The following is a 10,428-nucleotide window of genomic DNA, read 5'->3' on the forward strand; positions in this document are numbered from 1 at the left end:
TCTTTGGGAATCACAGGTATCATTCCTACCATGTTATTACAACATTTGAAATTTTCAAGTATACTCCAAAAATTTGTTTGGCATTACAGATGATCTGTGCATTATCTTTTTATTCCTAGAAACTATTGCCCGTGCTGCGTATCTCTAGACCATCATTAATATACAAATGCCCATGCTTGGATTTCTTTCCACTTAGAAAAGAAAAAAAAGTAGAAAGATGTTTATGGAACATGTCAGGCTTGGAGCCTTTAAAGGAAAGTACTTTCAAAGCTAGGCAGGATTCCAAGCTGCCCTCAGGCCAAAGTCTCTATCAAAGCTTCTACTGATGATCAGCAGCCCACTGATGGTGGAAGGAACTGACAATTAGTGGGTGCCTTGGAACAGTCCCTTGCCCTCTCAAATACCTTCCTGTGCGGCCAAAGGGCAGAGGGTGGGGACAGGGAGGTAAAGGCAGCAAAAGTTCCTCTTCCGTCTCTTAAAAAGACTTAGATGTGAATCACAGGCAGAAACATATTGTAACAGGATCAGGAAGGAAAAAAAGGGGTTAACATTTGTAGATTAAGACCCATTTTCATTTCTAAAAACAATGCAGAGAGAATAGGAGGAAAAGAAAAGCCTGGAAAGATATATATCCAAATGGAAATAGTATCTTTCTCTGGATAGTTACCCAAAATTATTTCACTTGCACGTAACCAAATCTCAACTCAAACTAGCTTAAGTGGGGAAATAAAGTAGAATATCGGCACAGATCACTTTTTGGCTCACAGATAGAGGTTACTAGTTCCAGGCACAACTGCATCCCAGGTCCTCAAACTGTCATCAGCATTCTTTCACTCCGCAGCCTTCTTTCTCTTCATCCAGAAAGATGGGCTCTGCTTTCTTCTTTCTTCTTTATCATCCAAAGCCTTATTAATCATGTTTCACGGGGCCCAGGAAACAGAGCATCTTTCAGGAGGCCCAAGCAGAAGGCCCTGGAGAGACTTGGCTGGCCATGTCCACCTGATCCCCTGGCCACACCTGCAGCAGGGTCAGCGCCACCAGACCACATGGGCTGAGCAGGATTGACTGTGCTTGGGGAAAGTTGCTCTCCCAAAGGGAGAGCTGCAGGCAGGTAAAAATCATGTTTTCTGTGTTTCTTTTTTTTCATTTGCTTTTTGCAGGACTGTTATTTTCTGAATAATCTTTAATGAGCCCATATTTTTTATGATACGTTTTTAAAGCTTTACAATTTATTTTGTAATATTTTGCAATGTTAGAAAGGGGTCTAGGAGATTCTATACTTCTAAGACCCACAGCTGCCTTCCAAGAAAATGGACACAGGTTTGCCTTTGGCAAAAATAAGCAGAGTTCCGTCATGAGCGCCTGCTGCCCTGGCCATAGCTAGCTGGTCCTAAGGTAATCATTCGAGCCTAACAGTATAATCAGTCCTGTTCTGCCTGTTCATAGTAACTCATTTTATCCTCACCAAATCTATTTAAGATAGGCAATATTAATACCTACCATTTACAGATGAGGAAACTGAGGCACACAAAGGGGAAGCAGCCTGCCAAGGCACATTTCTATTAGTAAGCGCCACTGTGAGAGTTGGCTTTCCACCCAAACAGAGGATCTATCTAGGTGCATTTTGCAAACAAGATCCTGAGAGAAGGACCCAGAAGTAGAGGAAAGAATAGAAGTGAACAGCGAAGGTACTGAGGATAAGAGAGAAGCTTCTTCTGTGAGGAGACCCTCACTGGCCTCAGCTGCTATTCTATCCCGAGGGACTGGGGCTATTGGGCCAGCTTGTCATGAGCAGTGTTCCTGTCCTGCTCACTTCCCTTTGTTTCTTTATAATAGAGCTCTGTCACCTGACAGTATGAATTTCTCTTCCTACAGCCTGAGAAAGCTGGACTCATGAGGGTGGTGAGGGAGATGTGTGGTCCTACATCTGGCAGGCCCATTGACTGTCTTTGAACCAGAGAAAGCCCTTTGCTCTCCTAATGTTCCCTGTCTGAATGTCTCATTTGATGCTGATTTCATTCTGCTTCATTTCATCGGGAGTAGCCAAGGGTTTCTTAACCTACACGAGACTGCCTCGAGGCAGGACCTGGACTTTACTCCCTTCTGTAGGAGCACAGTGCCTCGCACAGGGTAGGTGCCATTGTCCAGGCTCCCAGCTGATGTCCCGCTGGATGACAGAGCCCTCTGCTGCAATGTCTGTCTCCCCAGAGGCTGAGAGGTGGCCTCTTCTTTCCTCTCTTCTCCTGACTCTGATCTTGCCAGACAGTGAAAAATCAGCCTTCTCTTACAAGGCTCACTGAACTCCCAAGACAGACTCTTTGTCCTCATGGCTGGGCGTGGGAGACGCCTTGTGGTTATACTCCTGGGGATTCTGCGTCTCCAATCACTGACAGTCCAGTAGAGGGCCACCGTGGGGGATGCCACCTGAGGCTGGGTTGAGGCTGCCAGGAAGATCAGGTGGTGTAAACACAGCAGACTTCCCTCTAACGAGAAATGACCTAGGGGCACTGGGTTCTAACTCTTTAATCTGTTGCCTTTAGGGGCTGGGGCACCAGGCTTTCCAGAGCAATCTAACATGTAGCTTCCAGGTGGTGGGAGATGCTGAGGAGCAGGATGAGATCCCTGGGATGGCTACCTGAGACCACCCTCGGTTAGAGTCCTTCTAAAAGTTTCTCAGAAATCTAGGAATGCTGGCTCATCATTAGGTGCTTAGCAAATGTTCTGTGGTGCTTTTGAGGCTATTTCCTTAAGAACAAAAGGATAGAGAGGGAAATAGACCAAATTTCTACCCAACAGGTTCTGTGTGCAGCTCTCCTTGCCAACCTTTTCTAATTGTACTCAGTCTTCAATCATGATATTCCAGGCCCATTTCTCCACTTCTCAAATATTTCATTCTTGTTCCCATCTGAGAGCCTTTGCACTTGCTATTCCATCTTCCTGGCCTGTCCTTCATTCTGCCCTGTCACATCAAGAAAGATGCCTTTATACATCAACTGCACTCTCTCTGAGTTTCTGGAAAATGACTTTTGTGCATCGACATAGACACCAGTGCATTCCATCCAGGTGGATAATCAGGGGCTCTCAGTATCGTCACCCTGCTGTGGATTTAGGACTGTGATCCTTGGTAGAGTGTGAGAAAAAAAAAAAAAAGAAAGATGCCTTTCCAAATCACCCAACCTAAAGTAATTCTCCTCCAGCTGCTCTCTATGCCATTTTCCTCTTTAATGTCTTCATAGCCTTTACCACCATCTCCAGTTATTTCTTTCTTGGCTGCCTGGTATTATATTGCCTGACTTTACTAGAATGTAAGTCCATAAGAGCAGGGGCCTTGTCTATGTCTGTCTGTCTGTCTGTCTGTCTGTCTGTCTGTCTGTCTGTCTCTCTCTCTCTCTCTCTCTCTCTCTCTCTCTCTCTCCCTCTCTCCCCCTCCCTCCCTCCCTCTCTCTCTCTCTGTCTCTGTCTCTCTCTCTCTCTGTCTCTGTCTCTCTCTCTCTCTGTCTCTGTCTCCATATCTAGCTCTGTATCACAGCCTCTAGCCTGTTGTGGACCTGTCATCATCATCCATAGGACTCAGTTATGCCATCCCTTCTGCCCCTGGCTGTGGGAAACATGACTTTTCTCTTTCACAGAAAGACCAAGTTAGAACCTGACTCTAAGTTTAGATGCTCCAAAGACTCTCCGATGTAGCATCCCACAAGTTATGATTTTTCCAAGGCAATTTCTTCTGAGCCTTGAGATTTATGTTTGCTATCTGGTTGCATTTACAGGAATTCTCTATGGAGTCTTACCAGCTATACCATATCTTTGACTCTATGTGTCCATCTAAATTATAGCTTCTCGGGATTCGTGGAACTCTTCAGATGTCTTGTGCATCCTATTTTCCAAATTGTGTTCCTCAAGTACTACTTCCACCAGGTATCATTAGGCATCTGGCATGAAGGATAAAAAAGTAAATGTGGAACACATGTACAGTAGACATTATGTCCCTCCATGTCCCCTCTGTACACACAGTTTCCATGCACGTCCACTCAGCTGTTACTTCAAGCACCTGTTCGTCTTTGCTGATGCAGACCAGGCTGAAAGTGAAAAGGCATTTGTGCCCCTGGGAGCAACCCTTAGTTTATGAGCGAAGAGAGCTTCCTCCCACCCAGCGATCGTCAGCAAGAGGGAGTCCCAGTTGCCCACAGAGGTAAAATCTGCCCATTAATGCCCCTGTATTGGCTGCCTGCCCTTTCCGCTCTCACTTCCTGCCTCCCCTACTGGTGCTTTCTATAAATTCACTTCCCAAATAAAAGTGCTTACACTTAAATCCTTGTCAAGTTCTGCTTCTGCAGTAATCTAATCTAAGCATTCTATGGCTAAAGATGGCCAAATTAGCTTAGGAACTGAACAAAGTTAATTTTTTTTCTTCTTTTTCCCAGAGGACCTCTCAACTTTTCTAATGTGCTTATGCACATTGTGAATTTCCAAGACAGGGTTTGCTGCAGCATTTTCATTATTTATATGGCCATGCAGAACCAATGAGTGGTAGGACAGCATGCTTTAGGGATCACTCTTCCCACTCCTCCCCATGGTAGGAGAAGCTTGGTGGCCATGACCTCACATGTTAAAATTTGTATTTGGTGGCAGTTCTGTGGTCTTGAAGCTTTGTGTCATCAAAGAAGTGGTTTGAACGCAGTAACACTCCCTCAGCAGTCACCTCTGTACTCTCCTGGGAGAAATGGCGTGTGCATCATCTGTTCCAAAAGGAACATGGAATGGACAAGGTTTGCAAAGCCCCTCCTTTCCCAAGTAACTCACTCAAGTCCTGCAATTTACCAGAGCCATTCCATTTCTCTCTTGTTCTTCCTCTTTGTCATGCCAAGAGGCACAGGATCAGAAATGGGCTGATGGGAACTGATTATAGTGATGGTTGTAGAATTGAGAATGCAGTCACTAATGAAGCCATCATTCACATCTTTGGGACGAGGATTTAGACATGAGGTCATGGCGAAGCTGCAGTCTAGCTGCAATTAGACTAGACTAATTCGGGTAAAAACAGCTAATCTCTGTTCTGATGAGTGCCTTGAATGAAAAGTACAGATTGCATAAAAAGAGGGCATAGCAAGAGGTTCCAGGAAGGCTTCCTGAAGCAAGTGGCTTTTCAGGGGAGCTGTGAAGGGTGAGGAGAAGGGACTGAGTATTGGAGATGGTGCTAAGGTTGAAGTAGGGAAGAGCCACGATTTAGGGGGACTGAGCACTGGGATAATTTCCATAGCTGGACAGCAAAGGAGGGAACTCAGTCTGGTAAGGTGGCCAAAGACTAGATGGCCTTCATATACTTGCTGTTTGAGCTTAAGTAAGTTATAAGCATTCCTTAGCCTTCATATCTTCTTCTGCAAAGCAGGAATAATAATAGTACTAGTCCTATGAATTTGCAAGGAACAAGTGATATTAATACATGTAAGGCCTCTAGCAAAGTGCCCAGCAGCTAGTAGGTATTCCATAAAAATTTTCATATTTTAAATGTATGTATTGTTCATGCTAATACAGTTAGTTAGTGGGGGAACCAAAATTCAAGCTATGACAGTCTCTCTACTGGCGCCGTCCCTGTTAACCACCATGATGTATTGTCTAGTCTAATTTTACATAGTATTTCTCAAAGGAAAGTCCATGGAATATTAGGTGACCTTTGAAAATCGAGATTTTGAAAATACTTAGGAATTAAATATGTAGGAAAATGGGAACAAGATTTTTAGTAAGACAATGCATTCTGCAAAATTTTGTTTAACAGAATCCCAATTTTATTTTTTAAAAATATTTATTTGGAATAAGACTAGATTTTCAAAAAATGGTAAAGATATTGTTAGACAATGGAATTATGAGCGACTGGACAAAAATTATTTGAAAACTTCTATAATTGTTTCCCCAATAAGTGAAAGACCTGCTAACGTTCCAGATTTTCACCTGGTCCAATACATAGGAATTACTCATTTCCTTATTTCAGAAAAAAAAGAACAGTTATGTATGTAGAATCCACCTCTTACCAGGAATTGACTCAAAAGGCTATCAATCAAGCTCAAAAAAAAAAAAGAGTTAAAACTGGATGACTCTGCATCCGGGTCCACTTTAAAGAGGAAAGGGATGCTTTCCTGCTCTCAGGAGAAATCACTGCCAAAGTACAGGAGTGGCCTGTTCCCTGTCCAAGTAAGCAACCAGGGCTCACACCATCTATGGATTAATAGGCAAGGACACAAGAAAAAGAGCAGCTGAATTGGCTTCATTGCCTCCCTCAGTGGTTCGGCTCAAATGCTTATGGCATTTTCCAGAGTGTTTTGGACCCAGAACTAGACTTGGACAACACCCTGGAATTATTAAAGGAATCATTATGAGCACCCTTGTTGGTTCGTTTGGTCCCAGAGAGAAACGTAGGCTGCCAAGGTCCTGTTTTCCCCTCACAATATATTGGCCACAAACATGCCACCAGCAGGCTGTTGGATAGACCCAATAAAGCATTCCTTGGGCTTTTCAAGGAGTCCTGTAGCACATGCTTCTTTAAAGATGTGAAGTTCATTTTCAGACATCCATCCAATCTTTTTCTACACACATACATCACCAGATCAAAATGTGCCCCAGGGTTACAAATTATGAGCACTGAAAAGATGTTTGGCAAAGAAACTTCAGTGGTATTCAGTCAGAATATTGATGTAGCACATGCAGCTTTAATTCAGATTAGGTACTCCTGCTAAAAGAAAATCAGGTAATCTTGCCAGATTTCCACCCCTAAAATCCTTCCAGGTTAGCTGTAGTTTCCCAAAAATTTTTCCCCAACAGGTATCTTTTGCAGCACCCTGAAGATAATTCCAATGCGGAGTCATTAAGTGCCCGCTATGTGCCATATATTGCAAAGTCTTGCCTCACAGAGGGGAAACTGGTAATTTTTCCAGCTAGCAGACTCTTGGCAAACATTTCTGAGGTAAATCAGGATTTATTTGAAGCTTAAGACAGAGGATGTGGTTCCAGATGGTACTTGTATGCGTGAAAACTCTTAAGTAAATCAGGGCTGACCTCAGAGTGTAAGGAGCACGTTTTTGCAGATTATTAGATCATTCGTCACTTGAGCACACTTGAATAATGTCTTTCATAGGAAATTGGGAAAGTTATGAGCTCTTTTTGAAGGTCTTGGTTCTGAGAGAATATGCCCGTGAGGCGTTCACTGATTTCAGAAGGTGGACCCTTGGCGTATGTAAAAGGTGTGCTGAAATCCTCAAAAACTCATGATCCCCTTCAACAACCCTGATTAAGCACTGCATTAAAATAATAAATAAATAGAGGAATTTTTCCATATGTTGGTATAGAAAGCACATGTACAGTAGTTAGCTCAATCCCTGTAACTGTGGAGATCCAAGCAGGCCTACTGGAGTTTTATTTGGAAGATCCCAAGGCATTTTGGGGGGTGGGGTGTAAAAGGTACATAGCAAGGACTTTGACATCAACAGTCAGATCCCTGGAATGCCTGGATTTAAACTTGAAAGCACAATGTGAGGCGTATTCCTTCAGCGGAGTGCCCTTCCATCCCTTCCCTCCTGTCTGATTCTTTTCCACAATTCAGGATCACCTTAGGCAAAGTCCTTCCTTATTCACCCAAGCCATCACCTATGTCTGTCTCCCAGTGGCAGTCCCACTGTCATTATCAGGAAACTGTGATTACTCCAATGTTGAGAAGCAAGTCTTACTCATCTTTGTACCCCATAGCACCTATGACAGTGGCCAGCACAGAGAAGACCCTGAAATGGTTCTGGTGAAAAAGAATCAGAAATGGAGAGGAGGACTTCCCCAAGACCTTAACTCATCTTCATCCATTCATTCACAAGTTTGTATTTGATTTGACAAATACCTGCCTTATGGACCCAAAGAGGAGCAGTGAGAGATACTTGATGATTACCTGGGAAAGTTTTGGAGAACTCAGGAATCACCTGGAAAGGTTCTTGATGGATAGTAATGGACAGTAGTACAGTTATAGCAAAGTACTGTGAGATGAGAAAGTACTAATTTTACATTTTTTACATATTTTGCTCCACAAAAATAGAACTGTGGGAATTGGGAGTCAAAATACCTGGATTGGTTCCTGTGCCCTTGTACAAATCATTTCATCATTCTAAATCTCAATAACATTATATACAAGATGGGCATAATATACTCATCTCATGTGATTATTGTTTTGATTAACAAATTAATACATGTAAACTGCTTAGTTCAGTATGTGACAACAAGATATTATTTTGATAATAAATGTTAATTATACTAATCATCAACCAGTGACATATGTTTGACATCCAGTAATCAAATAGTAAATTAAAATTACTTACTTACATTTACTCTAACAAAACTTTAACTGGGTGCCCACTGGGCTCTGTTGTAGACTATGTGTGGGCTGCTAGGTTTAGAAAATGAACAGTGCTGTCACAAAATTCTCATAGTATAGCAGAGAAAACTATAAAGAAAACAAATATGAAAACATACTATAATATGTGCTATTAGCAGAGTCAAAAGCAAGCTGCTATGGCAGAAAAGTCAAGTTGACTTTAGTTTGAGTGCTAATTCTAGATCAATTGGTTCACAGACTACTTTGGAACACTGTGTTGAGAAGGATTCTGAGGCCAATTCCAGGTACATTGGAAAAGAGTCCTATGATTGATTAGCAATGTCTGCAAGATGTGAAAGTGAGAACTTGTGTTTTAAGTACCAGACAGTCTGGGTTTAAAGTTGAGCTTTGCCCCATTGCTTTATGCAAGTTACTCAGTGTTTTTAAGCCTTATTGGCTACAGAGGTAGAAATGGAGGTAATAAATAAACACTTACTGTGTGGTTTAATGTAAAAACGTCTAGCAAAGAGTCCAACAGACCTCAGTAGGTGCTTAACCAATGATGATAATTATTGTTGTAATAAATACGGACATTCTAAAGCTACTTCAGTGTAGTGCCAGCTTGGCTTGGCTTTCTGCTTATTAAATGGAAAGACTCAAACCAGTTCCAAAAGGGACTGTTTTTATCCCATTAAAACCACAAGCCCAGTAGATAAGACACAAAGAGGGGGATGAATGAGACTGCCTCCTTTCTGAAGCAAAGTTTAGCAACACAAATAATTCTTATTCCAAAAGACTCCCTTTTTAAGTACATCTTGTCTCTTCAGCAGGTAAACTCGCGGAGACTACAGAATTATGTCTCATATGGGTTCTGTAAATCCTTGAACACACAAGTGGGTGCTTAATAAGATAAACATATAAAAATAGCCCAAGGAAATAGGATGTGGAGCAAAATTATTTCATTGAGGGAAAAGGAGTTGTGAAAACATGAAAATTCAAATATTTGACACTGCCAATTCCCTATCGAGCTTTTTCCTGAGTGTAATCACTCTCTTAAACATCATACTTAATAGAACCAGCTCATATATTTGGCATAAATATCAACCACTGAGAAATAATTCATTATCTATGTCATTTGAATAAGCCTCATTTTACATACTAGTTGCAATATATAGTATAGTTGTATTTTTTTATTTTTTTTATTTTTTACATGGGCAGGCACCAGGAATTGAACAGGGTCCTCTGGCATGGCAGGCAAGTGTTCTTGCCGCTGAGCCACTGTGGCCCGCCCAGTATAGTTGTATTTATGGGAAGCTTACTGAGTGCTTGACTTTCAGCTAAGAACTTTACCTGCATTATTATCTTATGCATACTTGGCAACAGCTCTTTGACATCTTTCCACACTTACAGGTGATAAAATCAAGTTTAATTTCAAGGATTTGAAACAAGTTGTTTTTTTGACCCCAAAGCCCATGCCCCTAGCTCCTTACTCTTAGGGTCTACAGTCCCCGAAGTACATGTAGATTTAATGTTTATAAATGGAAACATTTTAAAGTTGATTATTTTAGGAACTCAATATTTTATCTTTGTATAGATCCCACTAAATCTGTTCTGTCAATTCAGACTTTTAAGGATAAGGTTTGATTAAAGCAGTGTACAAATGGTGAACATGAAAGTTTCTAGCAAAATGGTGACATATCATAGACACTTAAATGATGACCACAAGAATGAACAAATGATTGAATAAACACATTCTGTACAGTACATATTGCTATGCAAATGTCCACATTATCACTTCCAATAACTTTTATTTTCTAATGTTCTTACCACCAAATTATTTCACAACCATTTCTAGAATTTAGGTCATTTTTATCAGTGTTATCAGCTCTGAGCGAGCATCTGAGCACATACTGTGTCCAGAATAATGACTGACCCTCTAATGATTCTTTAGAGGTGTGGATCACTTCCTTTTCAGTAAAGTGCACAATACTTAGAGAAATTACTTGTCCCACGTAAATGGACGTACTCCTTAGCAATACACCCTTAATTATTTCATAGTCTATTGTCTACCATAAAAGGAAACA

The sequence above is a fragment of the Tamandua tetradactyla genome, chromosome 15, assembly GCF_023851605.1.
Source record: "Tamandua tetradactyla isolate mTamTet1 chromosome 15, mTamTet1.pri, whole genome shotgun sequence".
NCBI classification, from domain to species: domain Eukaryota; kingdom Metazoa; phylum Chordata; class Mammalia; order Pilosa; family Myrmecophagidae; genus Tamandua; species Tamandua tetradactyla.